This window comes from Protopterus annectens, chromosome 12.part0 (genome assembly GCF_019279795.1).
Source record: "Protopterus annectens isolate FY-2018-M chromosome 12.part0, PAN1.0, whole genome shotgun sequence".
Taxonomy (NCBI): domain Eukaryota; kingdom Metazoa; phylum Chordata; order Ceratodontiformes; family Protopteridae; genus Protopterus; species Protopterus annectens.
In genome coordinates this window covers 640,177,516-640,203,596 of record NC_056746.1, presented here as the reverse complement: position 1 = coordinate 640,203,596, position 26,081 = coordinate 640,177,516, and positions in this window count along the sequence as shown.

Sequence of the window (26,081 nt, the reverse complement as noted above, 5' to 3'; positions counted from 1 at the left end):
TCTTTTGTTTATGTCTCTTGTATGTTCATAAACCCTTTGCTTTAACTTACGTTCGGTTTTACCGACGTAGTATTTTCCACAAGTCAAGCAGAGGGCAAGGTAGACTACACCTTGAGTGTGACAAGTGTGGTAGCCCATACTTTTCAATTTTAGGTTCAATCTACCTAACCAAAGCATTTTTTCCCCCAATATAAAGGTGCATTGCCCACACCTGCCACACTTGTATGTTCCCACTTTTTTCTGTGTTCCACTTCCGTAAAGGGCCTTTTTCCTCTCAAAAAGTTTCTTAAAATTGTTGTTCTTCCTATACCCAAACCTCAATTGCTGTTGGAAAATAGGGACTTCCACACAAGTTTTTGAGAACATTCTCCATACTTCATTTATGCCTCTTTGTAACCAGTGTAACCCTTTATAATAGGTAACCATCAGGCGAGGTGTATTATTCACCTTCAATGAATTATTTCTAGTTCATAAAGAATTGTCTGTAGTGTGTCCAGATGTACCATAATTTTGTGTCAGTAATGGCCAAAAGTGGGTATTCCGTTTTCTCATGACCTCCCTTTTGACATTCTTGATAAGCCTAAGTGGATACCCCCTGTCCCTAAAAAAACTTTGTATTAAGTCCATTTCTTCTACACATGTAGCATCTTCACTTGTCATTCGGGAGGCCCTGATCATTTGGCCTTAATATTACCTAAGAACAACAATTTTAAGAAACTTTTTGAGAGGAAAAAGGCCCTTTACGGAAGTGGAACACAGAAAAAAGTGGGAACATACAAGTGTGGCAGGTGTGGGCAATGCACCTTTATAGTGGGGGAAAAAAATGCTTTGGTTAGGTAGATTGAACCTAAAATTGAAAAGTATGGGCTACCACACTTGTCACACTCAAGGTGTAGTCTACCTTGCCCTCTGCTTGACTTGTGGAAAATACTACGTCGGTAAAACCGAACGTAAGTTAAAGCAAAGGGTTTATGAACATACAAGAGACATAAACAAAAGAAATGACAATAATGCTCTCTTTAGGCACACTGAGGTATGTATTAATGCCAATATCAAATTCTGGGTGCTAGAAGAGGTTATAAGAAGTGAAAGAGGAGGTGACTGGGAGTCCCTTCTAGAATACAGAGAAATGATTTGGCAACTCAGGCTTGATGCCTGTGGTTCCAATGGGATGAACGATCATATTTCGATAAAACCAGCCCTGAAACTACTATCCAATAACCCTAAATTGACCTAACATTATATATTATATATTTTTATACAATATTTTTCATACATGTGTAATATTAAATAGATTTTTTTACATTTATTACTACATATTATATATTTCATATATTATTATACAATACACAAGTATATTGTATATATTTTTGGTAATATTTTAGAGTGCATTATAAGGAATATATCTTGTATATTGGATTTTGTATATAATTTTTTAAGCATTTAATTTGGATGGATGACAAATATGATTATATTTTGTGTTAGGAAAATATATGTGTAAATATACAAATAATCTTTTCTTATTTACCATATATCTCATTTTTAGATTTGGTTTTTACTGCATACACTGTGCAAAGCATATATTTCTATTACTAGTTCTCACTTTTACTTCTATATTACAAATAATATTGAGCTATAATATAGTTAACAATTGGACAATTTATTTAATTGATTTGTGACTAATTAATTAATCAGGTGACTATGTATTTAAGACCATTTTACTCTGCAGTTTATGGATTCTGATGAAGTCTAGAAGGAATAGATGAAAGCGCGCTCAATCCTTTTTTGTGTGGTATACTGGTCTTGGTGTTTCATTAAACGTTCGTTTTTACCTACTGAGTGACTTATTTGCTTCTTGGAGTGGTGTACATCTGGCTTTTGTGACACGAGTATTGTAGGAGGATACCCTTCATGGTAAAAGCAAGCGGACTACTATTTGTTTTTTATTCATGACGAAGAGGAGTAGTGGTGTTTGGTGGAGTTTCTGGTTATATAGTGTAACCGTTTAGCGTTTACGAGGGATCCCAATGGAAACGGATAATTTACTTCTGAGCCAACTTTTGAAATTGATTCATAGCCATTCGCAAAACACCAATGGTACAGGCAGCCCGACGGACAGCAATGAATCGATTCCATGTGCACAGAGAAGCCCCAGGGAGACCCGGAGGCCAATGACGACATCACGGTTGGAAACGGAGGGTGTAAGGAGTACTTCGAACGCCAACAACAGTGTTGGTGAACATTTGACTTTTTCGGTTCACGGTGGGCCACCCAAGGATACAATTTCGAGCAAAAACAACCTTTTGGACACATACAAGAACATTTCATTCTCCGAATGGTTGGGTAAATCTTTTACCACGACTATTCAGGACAAAGTGAAAGAGAAAGCCGGTATGGACAATTACTGTTATAAAGACAAATGTAAATTACTTGAAAGTGAACTGTTTAGATACAAGAACTTATGTTTAGACAACTGGTACTTGACGCAATGCGTCGAACAAAATATAGTACCAAAAGGACTAAGATTAAACAAATTCCCCAACAATATACGGGGGAATGAAAAATTGTTTAAAATAATATCTGACCTTTTGAATGACTGTGGCATAGCTATGTTAAAAGCAATGATTGTTAGTAACACAGAGATGATTGAAGACATTAAAACACGGATTGATGTCTTGCATTCAGATATTACTAAGGACCTGTTTTTTACATTACATGAATATAAGGATGTGTACTGCAAAGTTCTTTATGACGTAGATGTCAGTATATCCAAAAATTATAAGAGGAAATTAGGTAAAATTGAACGGGACCTACATGATTATAGGGAGGGGAAGGCATATACGGACCCCGGAAAATTTTATAGGAAGAAGGCCTTTACAGGGAAAGTAGTTAATGGTGCAGATAGTTTTGTTAGAAGGTTTGAACCAGAACCATACCACTTCCACAGGAATCAAGGCCAGGAAAGGGGTAACAATGTTGAAAGTCCCGTTTTTGTAGATGAGAATTATTCAGAAGGAGATTATAATGGAGAAAATGTACGGGATTTAGGATTCCCTTTGGGGGAAGGGGAAGAGGGGGTGAGACGGTCGGAGAGACTGAAAAAACAGTATCACCCCTTTTCATATGCGGAAGCAGCAGGGAATCAATACTCGAGAAAGCGTGGGGCGAACAACTACAGATAGGGCCTAGTTCACAGATACCGTTTCCAATCATGGTAGAACAGAATGACCCTTTGGATAGTGGTGTTAGGGAAGTGTTCTTTAATATGGGGGATATAGGGTGTGGTAATGAAGTTCTAGGTGGTGTGGTTAATTTTAACGATGATAATACTATTTCCACTAAATGTAAAATTAATGTGGACAATAATTTCTACATTTACAACTTTACTGAAATTGAGGTAACCACAGCTTTTTTTGGGCTTTTTACAAAAGGATTTTCATTCATTCCTATAAAAAAACCCAAAATAGAGGACTTATTACTTGATGTCAAGTTATTTACAAGAAAGTTACATCTTAAAAATATTTTCGGACAAGGTGACAGTACATACTCAAATGTATTTAAAAGGAAAAGTGTTCTCACCCCTCCCCTACAACAAGATATTGCTAATTTTGAGAAGCAAATTTTATACATGATTAGGGAAGGTTACCAAGGCGATGACGGAGTTAAAGAATTCAGTAATTTGAAAAGAGAGGAAGTTTCCATCTTGAAGAAGTTACAGGGAAATGACAGAATAAGGATCATGAAACCCGATAAAGGGGGAGGAGTGGTCCTGATGGACCATTGGGATTACACTAGTAGGATGAGAGATATTCTCAACCAAGGGGATAGATATCGAATAGCATCTAGAAATGAAATGAACATCAGCTACAGGAAAATAGATTATTGGCTGGAAGATAATCTATTACAGGGTTTAATAAACATGGACCTGTATAATTATTTTAAAGTTCCTAAACCAGTCATTCCGGAAATATTCGGTATCCCCAAAATTCACAAAGATGTGCATAATCCCCCCCTTAGACCCATTGTAACTTCACAGTGTTCAAAGACACAGCCTCTTGCCATATTTATAGACACAAAGTTAAAGAATTTCCATCAGAATTACAAACACATTCTGGTAGATTCATGGGACCTTCTCACAAAATTCAAAGAGGTTCCATACAATGAAAACTTTATTTTTGTGACTATTGACGTTCGAGATTTATTTTCCATCATACCCCATGACATTGGGTTAAATTGGTTTGAACATATGTTAGTGGAGTTTAATTTAGGTAATACGACTGACTTTAGGTTAATTCTCGAAAATATGGAACTAGTTTTAAAAAATAATTTCTTGTATTTTCAGGGAGACATATATCATCAGATAGGAGGGGTGGCAATGGGCTCTTCATGCGCCCCTACCTACGCTAATATCATTATGCTTTTTTGGGAGCTAGAATATGTCTTTAAATCTAATTTTTGGGAATATATTACCACATATTTTAGGTTTTTGGATGACATCCTTGTAGTGTGGAAAGGGTCAGTTGAACAGGTTGAGGAATTTATGGACTATTTACATACGACAACAACCTTTTTAGAGTTTACCTACCAACATAATAATGAACAGATAAATTATTTAGATGTAACCATTATTAAAAACAAACCATGTAAAAAATATGAATCTCGGATTTTTAGAAAGGAATGTTTTTCTAATTCCTATGTACACTTTGAGAGTGACCATCCTTTATACCTTAGGCGGAATATAGTTAAGGGCCAAATGATCAGGGCCTCCCGAATGACAAGTGAAGATGCTACATGTGTAGAAGAAATGGACTTAATACAAAGTTTTTTTAGGGACAGGGGGTATCCACTTAGGCTTATCAAGAATGTCAAAAGGGAGGTCATGAGAAAACGGAATACCCACTTTTGGCCATTACTGACACAAAATTATGGTACATCTGGACACACTACAGACAATTCTTTAAGAACTAGAAATAATTCATTGAAGGTGAATAATACACCTCGCCTGATGGTTACCTATTATAAAGGGTTACACTGGTTACAAAGAGGCATAAATGAAGTATGGAGAATGTTCTCAAAAACTTGTGTGGAAGTCCCTATTTTCCAACAGCAATTGAGGTTTGGGTATAGGAAGAATAACAATTTTAAGAAACTTTTTGAGAGGAAAAAGGCCCTTTATGTAAGTGGAACACAGAAAAAAGTGGGAACATACAAGTGTGGCAGGTGTGGGCAATGCACCTTTATATTAGGGGAAAAAATGCTTTGGTTAGGTAGATTAAACCTAAAATTGAAAAGTATGGGCTACCACACTTGTCATACTCAAGGTGTTGTCTACCTTGCCCTTTGCTTGACTTGTGGAAAATACTACGTCGGTAAAACCGAACGTAAGTTAAAGCAAAGGGTTTATGAACATACAAGAGACATAAACAAAAGAAATGACAATAATGCTCTCTTTAGGCACACCGAGGTATGTATTAATGCCAATATCAAATTCTGGGTGCTAGAAGAGGTTATAAGAAGTGAAAGAGGAGGTGACTGGGAGTCCCTTCTAGAATACAGAGAAATGATTTGGCAACTCAGGCTTGATGCCTGTGGTTCCAATGGGATGAACGATCATATTTCGATAAAACCAGCCCTGAAACTACTATCCAATAACCCTAAATTGACCTAACATTATATATTATATATTTTTATACAATATTTTTCATACATGTGTAATATTAAATAGATTTTTTTACATTTATTACTACATATTATATATTTCATATATTATTATACAATACACAAGTATATTGTATATATTTTTGGTAATATTTTAGAGTGCATTATAAGGAATATATCTTGTATATTGGATTTTGTATATAATTTTTTAAGCATTTAATTTGGATGGATGACAAATATGATTATATTTTGTGTTAGGAAAATATATGTGTAAATATACAAATAATTTTTTCTTATTTACCATATATCTCATTTTTAGATTTGGTTTTTACTGCATACACTGTGCAAAGCATATATTTCTATTACTAGTTCTCACTTTTACTTCTATATTACAAATAATATTGAGCTATAATATAGTTAACAATTGGACAATTTATTTAATTGATTTGTAACTAATTAATTAATCAGGTGACTATGTATTTAAGACCATTTTACTCTGCAGTTTATGGATTCTGATGAAGTCTAGAAGGAATAGATGAAAGCGCGCTCAATCCTTTTTTGTGTGGTATACTGGTCTTGGTGTTTCATTAAACGTTCGTTTTTACCTACTGAGTGACTTATTTGCTTCTTGGAGTGGTGTACATCTGGCTTTTGTGACACGAGTATTGTAGGAGGATACCCTTCATGGTAAAAGCAAGCGGACTACTATTTGTTTTTTACTTGCATGCACACTCCCAACCCAATGCCAAAACTTTCAGTATGTTAGAAAATGTTGGCATTATACCCAGTCCCACACTTACTTTAAGTATAAGCATTCAATTTTCACCCAAACTAACCTTAATTATAAGCATTCAGTTTCCAAAACTGTGTGTGTGTGTGTGTGTGTGTGTGTGTGTGCGCGCGCGTGCATGCATCTGTGTGCTGGAGTGGTTATTGTTAATAAATACAGCAACAAAAAGCTGGACTTTGCAAGACTGTTTTTTTATTTTCTTTCTGTGAATTAGGCACTTTTTAGTAAAGCTGTGCCTATCCTCTAACTGTGAACAATGAAGTAACACTTCTGTACTTACTTTCAAGAGCGCAGATGAATGCAGATATGCATAATCTGTAAGAAACATATGAGCTGCATAGGAATTTTGCTGGTGGCTACTCTTACCCACTGGCCTTGCTTTTCACCTTTGTAGGATGATGTGTTGATATACGCATCTTACTCATAACTGACAAGGTGATAAGGTGACAAAAGTCTCATCTTGCAGTAATCACTATGGATTTCCAGAAATGTTTTTCTTAGTTACATTAAATATAAATAAAATGACAGACAGCTTTCTTTCAGCTTTATGACTTCTGCCAATGGTGCAACTAGGGTCAAGAAATACCCAAGAGCCCAGTGACTGTCATGTAATAAAAAACACTGCCTTTTGATAACCTGGGAAAGCCTAATGAATTACTTTTTTATGCAAGAATGGCACTTCCAACAAATTAAACTCTCACCTACACTGGAAATAAAAATACTGGTAAACCGTGTCTAAGATATCTATTTCAGACAATTTTCTCAAATTCCACTTCTGTGTAAAAGAAGTAGAATTTGAATTCTAGATTAGAGTGGGAGATAAAGTCCCTGACACCACTGAATCTTGTTTTCTTATATAATCAGCTACAAGGTTGCTGAGCTCAACAATGAATGAATTTTCCCTGCAGTAACCAATGTGTGCCTTTGCCATCTATGTATTAATGTTCAGATAGGTATCAAACAGTTGTACTTCTTATTAAATATAAATATAATTAAATATAATGCCATTTATTTCATACTGGAATTGAAAGTGAGTAAAAGCCCATTTGCAAAACATCAAGTTATCAATTCAAAAAGTAATAAGTGCAGCCCACGGCACAAAATACAGATTTCTCTCATTAAGAAACCAGCTTCAGAGATATGGCACTGTCGTGTTGTATGTTCTATGCAATTATGATGCTGATAATTTCCTTAGTATTTTTACATTTTCTTCACGAAAGATAAAACAATGAAAACCAAACAGCTCAGCCCAAAATGGTGCTGCAAAAAGAATGAACTAGAACAAAAAAACAGTACAAAAATAAATAAATAAATAAATAACTAGAATTCTGAAGAAGTCCATTCACTGTTGGATGAAGGCACTAATACATTTCTTTATTCATTATTTCATTTTTGGTGCTGTTTTGGGTTCTGCTTCAAAGATAAAATGATACATCTTCCTGGTAAAATAAGTCTCTCATTCAGTAAGTGTTCTTAAACTTTCAGCTAAAAAAATTAATCATCATCATCATCACTCTGGATAGTATAACTGGAAAGGTAATACTAAAGGAAAGGAAAGGGAACTTGCCTTTACTTTCTCTACAAGCTGTCTAAAGTTTCTTTAAATATTAAATGATTGCCATATACCTTGTATAGTTTTTTTAACCAATGTTTTATATTATATCTAATTTGTTATAATTATTTAAACTGTAAATATTTTTGTTTTATTTTTGAAGACTATAAAATTATTGTTCTTAAAATGTTTTGTAATAATTCAGAGCTTTTCTCAATGGCCATCTGCTGAAAATGGGTTCCTACCCAGTCAGACTTTCCTGGTAACCAAATGTCAATATGTAAATGAATAAATTATTCACAACAAAGAATGAGCATTAATGCTAGAGTGTTACTTCTGGGTAGATATATATAAAAATAATACATACATCTCCATTTTAAGTGTGACAACATTGCTAAGTGAGTTTTTGCCAGAATTAAATTTGTTAAATCATACTATAATGAAACTAGTCCAATGAAAGCACCCCAACAAATGACAAATAATTCATAGCAGTGTTTTTTGTGCGTATGGGATGGATGTGGAACATAGATGCTACACCCAGTTTTGCCTGCTCCCCTCACCTTACATAATTAATCCTGAGACTGTTCGCCTTAGAAGGAAGTGATAGTTCCCTTATTAGCATAATCTCAGATATGTCTGGCATATCCCAGGGCATACAAACACATAGCAGCATGGGGAAAAATTGAACAAAAGTAACGTAATGTGTTCCTCCAGTCATCATCATAAAGGAAATATACTACTGCTATATAACACCTATCTTCAGCAGAGGATGCTTTCTCTTTAGCAAAACATGTATGTCTGCCAGTTTTCAGGGTACCATAATTGAAATATGTATTGCAATACAGATGACTTTCACTTAGTGATTCTCACTTATGTGCATGTCTCAGTATACTTGTCTTGTCTCTATAATTTTTTCATACATATAAATATCTATGGCCTGCCAAGTTATAGCTTTAAAATCTGAGCATGTCTTAGGATGAGTGGTTTCATGGCAATGCAGTACATAGCCTGCATACCTTTCTGGTTATCAGATCAAAAGGGTATCAGTTATCATATAATATTCCTCAATGATTTTAATCAGCTAGGTTCTAGTATCATTTATTGAATCCATGTTAAGTCACAGACTGTTTTGTAATAACTTGACCACAAAAGCAAGCCCTGATTAAGTAGAAGGAAAGCTTTCCACATTTCACATGCATGGGGCTTTGTACCTGTTCTTACTTGCATAACATTCTTCAATATCAAATAACCCTGAGTAAGAATTAAAATCTGACAAAAGTTTATTACTGAAGATGACCACATAAATGATAGATAATGAAACACATATTTGTTTGCTACACTGCAGACTTAGAATCTTGAATGTACAGCTTTGCTACTTCCTGTTACAAGTCCTGTAGCATTTTTCACTTAAAGGAAGCTACAGAAAATGCTGATTATAGCTTCTGCAGATAATGGATCTCCAGTGCAGAGCTAAGGATCCCCTAATCTGGGCATTGCAGAGCCATTCTCTAACATGGCTTTGATTGTTTTGTTACATTTCCGATATATTTGATAGTGTTTGCATACTGGAATTATTTAGCCATAACTGTTTGAAAGCTCTTTTGAGTAAACACAGTACTGCTTTTCTCCATTTTTCCTTTGAAATTCCACCCTTCATGGTCCACACGTGACTACAATTCTTGAAAGTCCAAGTAGTGTATATGATGATTCCTATGCACCAAGCATTTTACATGTTACGCCTTTAATGCACAAAGCATTGCATATGATGAGTCTATACTGCACCATACATTGTATATGTTACTCTTTAGTGCACCAAGCACTGTGTATGATGACTCCTGCAGTGCACAAAGCATTGCATATGATGACTCCTGTAGTGCACCAAACATTGTATATGATGATTTCACTGCACCAAGCATTGTGAATGATGATTTTGTACTGCACCAAACATTGTATATGTTACTCTTTGGTGCACCAAGCACTGTGTATGACTCCTGCAGTGCACAAAGCATTGCATATGATGACTCCTGTAGTGCATCAAACATTATATATGATGACTTCTATGCACCAAGCTTTGTGTATGATGACTCTATACTGCACCAAACATTGTATATATTACTTTTTAGTGCACCAAGCACTGTGTGTGATGACTCCTGCAGTGCACAAAGCATTGCATATGATGACTCCTGTAGTGCACCAAACTTTGTATATGATGATTTATATGCACCAAGCATTGTGAATGATGACTCTGTACTGCACCAAACATTGTATATGTTACTCTTTAGTGCACTAAGCACTGTGTATGATGACTCCTGCAGTGCACAAAACATTGCATATGATGACTCCTGTAGTGCACCAAACTTTGTATATGATGATTTATATGCACCAAGCATTGTGAATGATGACTCTGTACTGCACCAAACATTGTATATGTTACTCTTTAGTGCACTAAGCACTGTGTATGATGACTCCTGCAGTGCACAAAACATTGCATATGATGACTCCTGTAGTGCACCAAACATTGTATATGATGATTTCTATGCACCAAGCATTGTGAATGATGATTCTGTATTGCACCAAACATTGTATATGTTACTCTTTGGTGCACCAAGCACTGTGTATGATGACTCCTGCAGTGCACAAAGCATTGTATATGATGACTCCTGCAGTGCACAAAGCATTGTATATGATGACTTCTATAGTGCACCAAACACTGTACGTGATGACTTCTGTGCACCAAGCATTGTATATGATGACTCCTACAGAGTACTATGTGTGTATCGATATCTGTACACATCTATATCTATCTCTCTCTCTCTCTTTCTATATATATATATATATATATATATATATATATATATATATATATATATATAAACACAGTCATACAGAAAATAAACACTGCGTAATTACAACATGCAAACATTTGCTCAAAAAATGTACAGATATTTTCATACAAGTGTACAGTTATCACATGTAAACACAAGCAAGAACATTCCCTCAGTGAACCATATTTGCTTGCAAAGCTACATAAAAGGTCACAAATGAGGGGCATAATCACCACTAATGTATTGTTATGTCACATAGATATACACACAAAAATATTGAGGGTAGTATTTAGAAACTTATAATGTACTTTGGAATCCTGTTTCTATCAGGATTACTGAGAGTGTCATGAGGGAGCAATTTAAAAGCTATGGTAGTAATACAGATAAAGCCACTGGGAAACAGCAGTACAAATGTTGGCTGAATAATGTCGCATGCAAATGTGACAGTCTGTGGTTATACATAATCTGGAACATTTGAACATGTGTGTGAGTGTGTGCATGCATGTGAATCATTGTGTATAGGTGTGCATGTGAATCGTGTGTGTGTGTGTGTGTGTGTGTGTGTGTGTGTGTGTGTGTGTGTGTGTGTGTGTGTGTGTGTGTGCATGTGTGTATGTGTGCGTGCAAAAGGGTTGTTTGGGTTGACAGAGAGAACATTAAAGTAGATCATTCTAATTGTACTGTGCTCACTTAAGAGACATGCTAATAGGTTCATAGGTCAGTACTTTGCTAACTGCCCTTGCCTGCCATTTTAAGCCTAGCTAATTATCCCTTGTGAGACTCAAACCCTGAACCTTGTGTTTGTAAGGCAAACTCTTTAACCATTAGGCCACCCTCCCAACCCCTGTTTGGGCTTTTCCTCCAGATACCTTTTGTATATCTCTGAAACTTGCAAAGCCATACTAGGACTACAGCAAATAGCTTCACTGAATTCCATCTAATTTTGGTAAGTGAAAGAAAAAAATGTTTTCCATTTTAAATCTTAAATAGATGGTAGGCTTTGTTGTTCTGTATATGTATATATAGTGTGTGTTATTGTGCAATATCATTGATACCTTCCACCTTATCTGGGTAAGGTCTGAACCCCAGACTCCTAGGTTCATAGATGGTTTCTAGCCTAGCTATGTGTACCCAATATAATATTAGAGAAACCCAATATAAAGGATCTAAACTTGAGATGTTAGTTAGCAATGACTGACAATATCTAGGAGGGTCATAGGTGAAATCCCTGGCAAGAATTTACATTTTCCCATCCAGTCATCCAGGCTACGCTTAAACAAGGTCATAGACGGGATCTGTTTGATGTGAATTAGTAACCTATTCCAGAGAAGCTGCAACCTTTAAGAGACATATCTGTGTCTCCAGCAGGTCCTATTTATGCCACCGGCCAGGTTAAAGTCCCCCATTTGACTTGAAGATGTGCAGCATTTCCATTAGGTTTGGATCCGAAATTGCTCTGTAGGCCAGGCACAAATCTCCAGTAAGTATTCTGTATGCTACTGAGTACAGTGACAGTGACTTCTGTCTGTTAATTTATGATGTTCTGGAGACCCTGAATTTTCTTGGTTAGAAAAATCTGAGGTCTCTCAAGTTGCTGTCAGTACCTGGTAAGGTACATACCAAAGGGAGCACTGTATTCAATTATTGGCCTGATGACGGTCAAGTACAGGGGAGTTATGACCTCTTTCACTCTTAAGGCGATGCCTTTGCTAATGAGCTGTGCAATGTAGAATGCCTTCCTTACCACAGTAGACACATGAATGTTTAAAGTTTTAAAGTTTAGGTTACAGTCAACTTGCATTCCCAAGTCTCTTACTACAGAGTTGTTACTTAGCATATTATTATTTATATGATAGTCTGCAGGGATAGTGTTTTTACTGAAGGGGATGATAATGCATTTTTTAGCACTGAGTTTGTGTCCATGGCTTTGGCACCAATCATTGGTTTGTCTAAGCCCCTCTTGAAGTATATTGACATACTTTGGGGATTCAATGATTACACCTAATTTGCAGTCATCAGCAAACTTTGTCAGCCACAGCCCCTCTGTTTTGGCCTGAACTTCTGAGAAGTATATTCCAAACATTAGGGTGCCCAGCACTGACCCCTGTGGAACTCCACTGCTGACAGAGCTACTGGTTGAGATAAGTCCCCAACTTTGACTGAGTGTGATCTGTCGGTGAGCCAGTTAGCAACCCACCTGACAACATAAGGGTTGATATTCAACTGGGAGAGTTTATCAATGATGCCAGAATGTGGAATTGTATTGAAGGCCTTGGCTACATCAAGATAAGCTGTATGCACAGATCACAGATTTGCCGTCATCTATGGCTCTGGTGACGTTTTCGAAGAAGTCCTCCAGGGTTAACAGGCATGACCTGCCTTTGACAAATGCAAACTGTGTCATATCAAGGGTTTGCAGATCATTTATATCACCTATATCTTTATTTATAAGGCCCATGATAATTTGTTCCATGGCCTTACAGATAAGGCTGGTTAAGCTTATGGGTCTGTAGTTCCCAGGGTTGCTATACCTCTTTTATGAAGGGGATGATGGTTGCTGTTTAACATTCAGCAGGGACAAAACCAATACACAGACTGTGGCTGAAGAGAGTACCTAACCTAATGGAGTTGCTAATTCATATTTTAGACCACTTAAAATGCAACCTGGGATGCCTTCCAGTTCCACAGAGGCTGTCTTTTTTGTCCTTAGTGAGAGCATTAATGATGTGCTCTTTAGAGATGCAAGGTGGGGGAGATGTAGAAGAAATGCTTTGTGGAATGTTAGGAGGGGGCAAGGTGGGGTGAAATTTTCTCCAAACCTGTCAGCTAATAGGTTAGTTTTTTTCACAGGATCAGTATGTGGTGCCATCCACAGTTAATTCAGCACATGTCTGGGTCCTACCTTTTAGGCTACGGATATAGCTAAAGAATGCCTTATGGTTATCCTTAGCTATAGTTGCTAAATTTTTTTCGAAGTTTCCTTAGAGGATTTTACAAGTTGTCTTATTTGTTTGTTCAAGCATAGGAGGGTGTTCTTCCAGTGCTGGAACCTCTCTTTTTTATTCTTAGACAACAACTTCTTCCTTTTGTTGTATAACGTACTAATGTTAGATGTCCACCAGGGTGGCTTGTTTTTTCTTAAGATCTTGTTTTGTTCCTATCAGGTACAGCTGTATCAATACATTTGTATAAGTGTTTGTACAGGGGATTTGTGTATACCTTAGTATAGTTGCCAATGCCATCTGTGGGAACAGGAGCTTGGAAGTTATTTATGCTATCCCTTAGGAAGGTATAATTGGTTTTGGTGAAAACTTGTAGCTTGATTTTATCTAAGAGGGATTCAGTTGTCATAGCTACTTCAAAAGTGATTGATTTGTGATCAAATTTAGCCAGTGAAGGTCCTATATTTGTCATGGTGCAATGGTCAGCCATGTTGATGAGGACCAGGTCGAGAATATTTGAGCCACTTGTGGGGATGCATACTATTTGTTCCAGGCTATTAATGTTAACAAAGTCCAGGAACCTTTGTGCAAGCATGTTGGTACTCATGAAAGTTTCTCAGTCAATGAAGGGATAGTTAAAATTGCCCATGACTAGAGTGTTTGGCTGTAATTTGATTGGCTAATTTGGTCCAAATAAGCAAAGTGGATATCTTGGTTCATTGAAGAAGGCCTATAGCTACAATGACCTGAAGGGGGTCTTACCCACAGTTAGTTGAACATAGAGTAATGTAATGGAATTTTCTTGTCTAACCAGTCTAGATGTGTATTTATCTTTGATGAAGATAAATACTCCTCCTCCTTTGGTCCTCACACAATCATGTTGTGGTCGGAAAGTGTGGAAGGCATTGCAGTCTTGTAAGGCTGAAATAAATGCATCTAGAACTTTGAGATGCTTCATCCAATAACATAGTTTTCCTCATTTATTTTTTGTTTTGCAGCCTTTTTCTTTTCAAGACACTTCTGGTGCATATACCTTGTTCTTTTCTGGCCTTCAATTCACAACGTTCTCACCTCTGAACACTTCAAATCCCTCCAGAGCATGGGTGATAATTTTGGTTTCACAGAGTTTTTCCAGGATAGAAAAAATGCTTCTTAAAGAAATGTTCAGACTGTTAATGAGTGTAATGCTTATCTAATTTAAGTATATTACTCCAGAGACCAGTATACCTCTGTTGAGATTCCAAACTTTACATGTGTTGTGTGTTTGTACATGTCTGTGTGTGTATATATATATATATATATATATATATATATATATATATATATAGCTTTGGTTATTTATGTATATAAAATATACATATATGGCTCTACTTCTAATATTCGAAAGGCCATATCATTGAATTTTGTTCTTGGGAGATGAAAATCGCGAAAATAAAATACCTGAATGGCAAATTTTTCCCAGGCCAAGTAAACACTTGCCCAAACTTCAATAAAACACACACTGGAGTAAATAAAACCCACCTAGGTGGGGTGCTACACCCCTCTTACCCTCCAACTATATATACCAAATCCAGGATCACACTACAGTGTAGAAAAGAACATGTTGGGTAGGTGTTTACTTGCCCTGGAAAAAATTTGACGTTCAGGTATTTCATTTTTTGTAATTTTCATCTTACGAAAATTAAATTTAAAGATATGGCCTTTCGAATATTAGAAAGGGATCCCCACACACACACACACACACACACACACACACACACACACACACACACACACACACACACACACACACACACACATATATATATATATATATATATATATATATATCCTGTGACGTAGCATTATATGGAAATACAAACAGAAACATGCATATGCATCAAAATATAAACAAATGACACCACTGAAGGCATCTAATATGCACATATATGTAACTTCCATTTTGCAAATGTGCATTGTATATGTACATGAACATGTTCATTACTGCTTGTTTAGCACAAAGTAGCATATGAAATCATATCATGGATGGCACAGTTTTTTGTTTTAGGGATAACATGATTTCCTTGAACTTCTCTTACAGTATTGCAATGTTATTTTATTTTAAAGATATTTTCTAAAACTTTTTAAGACTTTCATTAGAACAATGGGGTGTTTCAACACTAAAGGCATCAGGTGTGGCTGGGAAGGAAAACAGAAAAGGAGCATAAAGGTAGACATGATTCACATCCTACGTCTTGGTCAGGCTAACATCTTTGTTAATTTTAAGAACAGGTGGATAACTGACTTTTGTGGTCAAACTACCAAGGGAAATTAGTCTAAGGTATGATGCCCCACCACTGGACCAGTAATCAATGAGCCTCAATCCTCACCACTGGCACCAGTGGGGGACGTACACTATGAGGATGACAGGTACACGCACAGTATTTCCAGATGCAGTTCTCTGCATCAAGTGCAATTTCCCTTAAGACCACACAGAGACCACAGTCAGTCTGGGGCTGTTTTTTCCCTATTTCTCCAGATTCCCAGTAAGACTCCCCACTGGCACAGTTAGACTGTTAAGATCTCAGCCGAGTGACCAAGCCAAGACCTCCAGCAATCTCTCTGTCCAGTCAGTGCTGTGTGGCCCTGCCCAAGTAGCTGACACATATACTCTTTGAGGTTTGATTTATACACACACACACACACACACACACACACACACACACACACACACACACACACACACACACACACACACACACACACACACATACCCCTGGGCAAGGCTGGCCCAGGTTTTCTAGGTGTGCCCCCTTCTGCCCAGACTATAAGGTAGTTACCACTGCCACCAGTCAACTCCTTATCAGCTACTTTAAGGCCCTTAACAAAGGTTACCCAGTCTTACTGTATAATATTAATAATAACACAAATGGTAGTTTGACCAAGAGCAAGGCTATTAGTAGTGTCCCACACAGTGTCACCAAATAAATATGCAAGTATTCTCAGAACTTAAATATTTCTACACAGATCTGCCACAATGAATTGTTTAAATATATTGAATAATAAATAATAAAAGAACAAGACAATACTAAATATAGATTCACAGTGACATCAGAGTTCAAAACCACAGGAAATATTTAAAACAACATTGCAGGACAGTCTCAAATAAATAAAGAAAAATATCTAAACTAAGCTTCACTATATTCCTGACTGAACCTAAGAGAAGTACTATACTCTAGTAACTTTCTAATAGCGCAAGGTAGATGTGTGAATGGATCTTCTAGTTGTTATCAGGTCCAAGACAGAATGCAGAATGCTTTGTCTCACTAAGAGACTTCTCAAAATAATATCTAAAATATTACTGCTAGGATAGCTTGCAAAATGACATCACTTCTTGTCATCCCAGGCCAAAACAACCATTCATGGCAGCTGTTAGCATTTAGCATCCACCTGTAAAAATATACAGACAAGGGCTTCTCCTCAGATTTCTGGCAAATGCTGGAAGTCATAAAACAATTGTGTTCCATCATGCTTTCAAGACTAGTAATTAGTTCACCCTAAAGACAATTCTGAAAGTTTCCTAGTACAGACATTGTGTCTCTTGCTGCATTGAAAACTGAAAGATACCATCTTTTATGGCCTAGCCATAAAGTAATTTAATGTCAGTTATTTTTCAGAAGTTTGCTGGACTGAAGCTAACCTCCTGTATTCCAGTTTCCACTGTTAAAATATATACATTTAAGCAGTTACAATAGTGCATGTACATTTCTATTCTCTTCCAGTAGGGCACACTGTGGTTACATTTCAAACAGCACTTTGCAAATACCCTTTTCTACACACGTCTGTACAAGCAGCTTGATATACACATGACATACACTTCTAATACATCTAACACAAGCATCTTGTATAAATCATTTCAGTATTCAAAAATGACATATAATTATTTACAACATCCAGCTAGCTGTGCTGACAGCGTCTTCTTTCATCACACCCCCCCTTCGAAGATTCAAGCTAGTTTTTCAAGTGACCCTTGAGAAACATTGCTTGAGATAGATGAGTCTATCTGGGGATACATTACCCCATACCCTGTCTTGAGATGCCAGCTGCCTTTGCATTGCTGACCCTCAACGCTTTGTGGAATTCATAAATTCCAATGTCCCAGATCAACTTTTCTACACCCCCACCAAGGGCAACAATATCCTAGATCAAGTCATTACCAACATGAGTGACCGGTGTTCCACACCTGAAGTCAACTCCTTGTTGGTCAGATCCGACCATAAGCTAATCACCCTAGATATCCGCATCTCACCCCCACCCACCATTAAGGAAACCATGGTAAAAAATTTCTCCAAAGCCAACTTCATGCTTCTTAAGACAGAAGTGGCGAACTTCATGACACCCATGCAGATGGACAATACAGTTACGACTGCTGAATCCTACACAAATGCACTCTATAAGCACTTACACAAGTGCATGGATCATGTAATCCCAATCAGAACCAAGACGCTATCCTCCAAAAAAAGGAAGTCAATCTGGTGGTCCTCTGCCATAAACAAACTCTACAACAGAAGGAAGGAACTGTTGCAAAAGAGAGTAAAATCCCATGAGTGGAGGAGTTCCCTGGTCAGTCTCAGTAAGAAGCTGAGATCCCTTATAAGATCCTCCTAAGCTAGCTACGAAAACAAAATCACAACTGATTCTAAGGGCAACCACAAAGCATTCTATAGCTATGTCAAGAATCTCAATGGCAACACCCAGATCTGCTCTGAGTTACAGCACAACAGTATGAAAATTAAAGAATCAACTGATATTGCCAACATCCTGGCAGATAGGTTCATTGCTAACTTTACCCCCCTCACCCCCTAAAGGGCCCATATCTATACAGGAAGAATGCAGAGTCCCTTTAATCAAATCTGTGCAGGTAAAAGCTGCACTCTCTAAAACCAAAAACATAGCATCCATGGGACCGGACAACATCCCAGGCTACGTTTTACATGAACTTCAGAACGAACTGGCTCCCCACCTAAGCACCATGTTCAATCATAGTCTCATATCAGGCTTTGTGCCCACTGAATGGCGCACAGCAACAGTTATGCCAATCCACAAAGGGAGAGCACCACTGATCCTGGGAACTATCACCCTATTAGCCTGACAAGCCTGGTCTGCAAGGCCATGGAATGTATCATCATGGAACTCATAAACAAAGGCATTGGTGACCTCCAAACTCTGGACCCCACCTAGTTTGGGTTTGTGAAAGGCAGATCATGCCTTCTGAACCTGACTGACTTCTTTGAGGCAGTCACCAAAGCCGTAGACAAGGGTAAGGTGGTTCACACAGCCTATCTTGACCTTGCCAAGGCTTTCAACACCGTCCCCCATTCTGGAATTATAGCCAAACTCACTAAACTAGGTATAAATCCCTACATCACAAGATGGGTTGCCAACTGGCTCACTGACAGAACCCACACTGTAAAAGTTGCAGACTCCAAATCTGACTTTAAACCAGTGACAAGTGGAGTACCACAGGGTTAAGTCCTGGGACCTCTCCTGCTTGGTATCTACTTCTCTGAAGTACAGGCTAACACAGAAGGCCTCTGGCTAATGAAGTTCACAGATGACTGCAAACTAGGAGCCATAGTTGAGTCCCCAAATGATGTGGACATCCCACAGAAGGGCCTCACTGAGACAGATGCCTGGTGTCAGAGGCATGGCCTCAAGCTAAATGTCAAAAAGTGCATTGTCATCCCCTTTGGTAAAAACTCTGTACCCATGAACTACCACATAAACGGCAGTCTACTTAAAGATGAATGTGTGATAAGAGACCTTGGGACCCAGGTGGACAGTAGTCTCACCTTTGATAATCACATCACCACAGTAGTCAGGAAATCCTTTTATGTGGCACACCTCATCATAAAAGGGTTCTCATCCAGGAAAAAAGAGGTCATTATTCCCCTCTACTCGGCACTCATTAGACTCATTATAGAGTACAACTCCCCTTATGGAATGTACCTCACAAGACATCTGCCTCAGCCGTAAAGGCCACAGAAGTACCTCACAAAGAGGATTACTGACCTCAAATAGATGCCCTACACTGACCATCTCAAAAAACTCCAGCTTTACTCTGTAGCATATCATCCACTCCGAGGAGATCTCTGCCTAACATATAAAGCTAAGTTAAACCCAGAACTTTTGGACATGCTACACCTAAAGAAATCCCAATCCCTCTGAGCTACATGCTCTAGGGACCTAAACCTTGTCACCACAATAAACAGGACATGCTGGAGGGATAGATTCCTGTCCCAGAGACTTCCTATACTCTGGAACAAGCTACCCATCTATGTCAAGCAAAGTTCCTCATTAGCACTCTTCAAGAAAAATCTTGATGAGTGGATGGGAAATAGGAAATATACCTGTGGCTCTGTTTGACAGGGACACAGGAAATTAAATTTCTTCGGTGGTGTAAGCCAGGGAACCTTGTTGGCTAGGCTTACATAGGCCCTTGGGCCAATAGCCTAGTACCTACCTATGAACCCCAGTACAGTGCTGCACTGTCATGTCATATTCCTGCATCCCTAAGCTCCACCATAGTAACTTGGGATTTTGCTGGCTGGCTCTCTGTAGCCATAGCTCCCCCTCATACTCTTCCTGCCTCCTACTGCAAATACTCAGTACAAGGGCCTCCCTGTCATTGTAAGGTTTCATCATGTTAACAGGGTACAGTTTGTGCCCCTACCTCCTGCTTTGCAGTTCTATCATGTAGTTAACATCACTGACCTTCCTTACCACTTTGATGCGTCCCCCTAAGCTGTTTCTGCTTATTGTGTTTGACAGGAATGAGAACCATAACCTGTTGCCCTACAGCATACTTTCTAGCTCAAGCAATCCTGTCATACTGGACCTTTTTCTGTTGTTGGGCTTCTGCCAAGTTCTACTGGGCCAAGTCCATGAGCTCCCTGAGCCTTCTCCTGAGGTGTAGAACATATTCCACAACAGACTCCTTGTGGGATGCACACTCACCCTTCTACTCATCACAAATCAAATCTAGAGGTCCCCTCACCCTATGCCCATACAGCAACTCAAAGGTAAAACGCCTTTGGATTCCTGGGGCACCTGTCTGTAAGCAAACAACAGATGGGGCAAATATTTGTCCCACTCCCTCTTAAACTGGTTTGCAAATGCCTATAGCATTGTCTTTACTGTAGAGTTTAAACTATCCAAAACACCAATTGTCTGGGGATAGTAGGGGTGGTGTTTAGGTGCTCCCACAGACAAGTCAGCAGGCCTGACATGAAATTGGCACCTCTGTCAGTCAGTACTTCTTTTGAGAAACCTACCCTGCTGAAAATATCTAACAAAGCATTTGCCACCTTTTCTGCCTTAATGGAGGACAGAACCACTGCCTCCGGATACCTGGTAGCATAATCTACTACCACTAGGATATACCTTTTCCCTGTGGAACTTGGGGTACTCAGAGGACCAACAATATCCATAGCTACCCTCTGAAATGGCTCTTCAATCACAGGCAAAGGCATCAGAGGAGCTCTTACCTTGTCTCCTGCTTTGCCTACCTTTTGGTACTGCTCACAGGTCCTGCAGTACCCTGTTCCATCTCTGAAAATCCCAGGCCAATACAAGTTCTGCATAATATGCCTCTTTGTACATTTTATACCCATATGACCTGCAAAGGGAATATCATGGCCTATGGCTAGAAGTGACAGACGGTAGGCTCTAGGCACTACCAACTGCTGTACTCTCTCACCTTCTAGCCGTCCCTCAGGGGTCCATTCTGTATAGTAACCATTTGTCCCAGTATACAGATTCCCCTTTTCCTTGAGAATCAGGTGCCTCCCTAGCTGCCTGCCTCAGACCTTGCAATGTAGGGTCTGAGAGCTGAACCTGTCTCAATTCTGTCTTTGTAACCCTTCCCAGCTCCCATTCCACAGGAAGTCTGGCATCCTCTGACAGTGTTGCCTCACTGTCAGCCTGGGTACTACTACTCACCTCTACCTTTGCAGTCACTGTCCAAGGGAACATCAATACTCATAAGCAGCTGTGGCACACCTTCAGTCTCGCTGCTACAGAGTAGCTCCCTCCCTGAAGTAACCACCTCACCAGTCCTGGCTGCAAGTATGTGGTCTGTCTGGGTCTCCCCCAGGCTACCAGACCCACATGCTTGTCTCAAAGCCTGACTGTGTGTAACTGCATAAACACATGGTACTGTCTTATCCAGATCCTTCCCTATCAGGACATCTACAGGATGGTAGTTTGGTACCCCTGCTGTCTCAAGACAACCTACTATTGGCATTTTGTCCTTCCCACTTACTGGCTCCCTCACCTTTTGTTCCCCACCTTGCCTCTGTGGAAATCTGTATGCCACATGGCCCCACTGGTTGCATTCAAAACATTTAACCCTAGGTCCTGGATATGTACCTAGACTAGTGGCTTCCCTTGCTACTGGCAGATTCTGTTGGGGCAGTCTGGGCTGCCTACCATGGGTTCCTTTAGACCCATGAGCATACTGGGGTCCCTTTCCTGTGCAGGGATGCCCTGCTTGCTAGGTATAGGTCTCCCTTCTTCCCCATCTCATTTGAAGTAGCCCATTGTCTATCAGCTAACCAGATCCTCATGTCCTCAGGCAAAGTGCTAAGGGTGTGTTCCCTCACCAAAAGGTCTGCCAGCCCTTCAAAAGTGGTGACCTGACATCCACTCACCAAGCTATGAAAATAAGTGCTCAGTTCAACAACATATTCACACACACTTTCATCTGCCTTGAGTCTATGCTCACAAAACATTTTCCTATACATTTCAGGTGTTAGCTTAAAAAATTCTAACAAGTAGTTCTTAACAGTAGTATAATCAAAACATTCCTGATCAGAAATTTTAGACAACACAGTTACAGCTTTACCATGGAGTAAGGGGGTCAGAAACCATACCCATATCCTTTGGTCAGCATCATACTGTTTACATACCATCTCAAACATATGAATGAAACTATCAAAATTATCCCCCTCTGTTAGCTGTGGAAGAGCTTTACTGACCTTTTGTGCTTCTGGGGTCCAGTTACTCCTTTCCCCATTACCTCCATGACTCTGGTGAAGCATATCCTTTTCATGCTGCCTCTGCCTTTCTTTTTCCTCAGCTTCCAGGTGTAGCAGTTTCTCATTCTCCTCAGCCTGCAAATGTTGTAGTTTCTCATTGTCCTCACTCTCTAGACGCCTCAGTCTCTCTGCTGCTTCTATTTCTACACGCTTGGCCTCCAACTCAAGTTTCTTTAGCTCCAGATGGATTTTTAAGTCCTCTGCAGAAAGGTTGAGTTGTCCATTCTCTGAGTGTGGTACATATCCACTGCCAGTCTGATTGTCCTCCTGGTTGCTGTTTACTGATGCAGCTGTGACCAAAGCTGCAATCATGTCTGCCTCAGTCAGGTTTACATGCACCAGTCCCCTAGCCTGGCATATCTCAGCCACCTGCCTCCTTGTCAGCTTTACATACTCCTTTGCTGACATGCTGCCTGCTCTCCCTCAGATATGTAACAAAGTAATTGATAAATGTAATAGGGGTATATATATCCCACTATTAAGGAAACAACACCCTGTAGTATGAGCAGAGGTGGATATTATTGATTTTAATACTGAACAAAATATTAATGGGACAATTGACATTACACGAGTAGTTTATCCAACTTTGAGGAAAACAAATGAGGTGTATTGTCCTTTCATTACAACTTATCAAAGTAATAATAATGTAGTGAGGGACATTTTAAGTAAAAATTGGAACATTATCAGTATGGACAATGACCTGGTTGAGAAGCTAGGCATCAGCCCAAATATTGTATACAGAAGGGGCTCAAATATTAAGAACAGTTTGGAGAAATATGGATGGAATAACATCATTGGGAAAATGGTCCCTTGTGGTATGTGTAACCGATGCAGCCATCTGTATGAAGGGTCCAATATATAGACAGGTAACAAAAATATTACTATTAGGGGAAGATATAGTTGTTATTCTCAGGGGGTAGTTTATCTTGTGTTTTGTGAACAATGTCCGGCATTTTATGTTGGGAAAACTCAAAGAAGGCTATCCCAAAGAATTTATGAACATTTTTATTACATATCATACCATAGGGACAGTAATGCCTTATACAGACATGTAAATAAATTTCCTCTACACAGTTTTAAGTTCCTAGTTCTGCATTAGATAACAGGGGACCCACGAGGTGGACCATGGAAATTAATATGTGAAAGTAAAGAGACATGGTGGCAAATCTATTTGAATGCCAATTTACCTCCTGGGTTAAATGAAATGATTTCCATTAGTAGTTTTTAAAGATGAAAGTCTATGACAGATAAGTATTTTTTTATATCAGATATAGGTTTTAGTTAGTAAAAATATACATATAATAATTCTATTAGTCTAAGTACACATTTCACATTTTTTATGGCTTTATTTGATTGTAAATTTACATCACATCAATACAACATTGGAGAGTTTTTATTGGCTGTTGAATTCTTGTGATGCACATTATCTAGTACATAAGAGCATTAGTTTTATATGTCTATTTCTGAAGAAGTTTGGTGACTACACCAAATAAAAGTGCTTATGAATAAAATTGTTTTGGTTCAGTATTTTCTGCCTGTTTTTTCTGCTGCAGGCCTTTTTGTAGTAATCACATCTGCCTCAGTCAGGTTTCCATACACCAGTCCGTTAGCCTGGCACATCTCAGCCAGCTGGCTCCTTGTCAGCTTTCCATACTCCTCTGCCTGCTCTCCCTGACTAACTAAGCTAACAAAAGAAATAAAGCAGCTGTGATCTGAACTCTGAGTATTCACTGCATGGCTGATTTAGAGTACAAAAACACCTTCAGGGATCACTGTACACAAGCTACAGGAATTCATACTACCCACACCACTACAAGCCAATCAGTATTTGCCAACCAATTAATATGTGGTGTGGATACCCCACCACTGCCAAACAATTAATATGTCATGGGTCTATATTATGTGATTGAATGATTAGCTGATCAAACACCTAAACATCGACCATGTAATATCGAAAGCAAAAAACAGCGAACAGCCAGTTTAATGCAGGGAAAGATTTCCCTTGGCCGTTCGCTGGATTTTGCTGTTTTCTCCACTGTGGAGCAATCTCGGAGTTGGTATATTTAGTTGGGGGTGTGTGGGGGGCACAGCCCCTCATGTCAGGGGGTGTGGGGGGCAAAGCCCCCCACATAGTTTGGCTGTAAATTAAATTTTTTTGAGACCGATAGTAACATTTCCTGGCTGCGTTCGCTATTTTGCAGTTCGATATTAAGTGGCCGATGTTTAGGTGTTCGATCACGTAACATAAACCCACATGTGACGCCCGTGCACTGGCCCAGCAATCAAGGAGCCTCATTCCTCACTACTAACACCAGTGAGGGGCGTCCATATAAGGAAAGGATAATAAATACACACACAGTAGAGTACAATTTCCCTTAAGAGCACACAGAAATCACAGTCAGTCTGGTGCTGGTTTCTCCCTTTCTCTCCAGATCCCCAATAAAACTCCCCACTGGCACAGCTATAGGGTCCAGATCTCAGCCTAGTGGGCAAGCTAAAACCTCCAGTGCCCTCTCTGTCCAACCAGTGCTTTGTGTCCCTGCCAAAGTAGCTGACACACACATTTTGAGATAAGAGTTATATACAACCACACAGATACTCCTGGGGAAGGCTGGCACAGGTTCTTCTCCAGCTGTGCCCCTTTTACCCAGACTATACAGCAGCACTACTTGCCAGCACCCACTAATATTTACAGCTACCAAAAGACCCTTATGAAAGGGTGTCCAATTATACTGTGCAATATTATTATCCAAATGGTAAGTGCAAATGAACAGTGAAGGCTTATTTGGAGTGACTTGGACAATATCACTATATACATGCAATGTACTCTAGAGCTTAAATTATCTCTACACAAAACAGCCACAGTTGAAAGGTTTAAAAATATTTAATAATAAATAATAAAAATGCAAGACAATACTTCTTACTACACAGTGCTAGTCAATAGTTCAGAGATCACAGTGAAATACTTAAAATAATACAGTAGAAAAGTTCTGACATCAATACAGAAAAAAAAAACTAATCTAATCTTCCTAGTTACTAGCTATATCTAAGGGAAAACACAGTTCTAAAATAAACTTACCTATAGAGCAAGACAGTGCTGGTGAGTTGGATGTTCTCAAGACAAATGCTAAATGCTCTCATTCTTTCTGTCCTTAAATTGATAACACAGTACCACTGATTCATTTCATATTACATCATTTCTGTTTCCCAGGCTAACCAAAACTCAGAGGTTAAGAG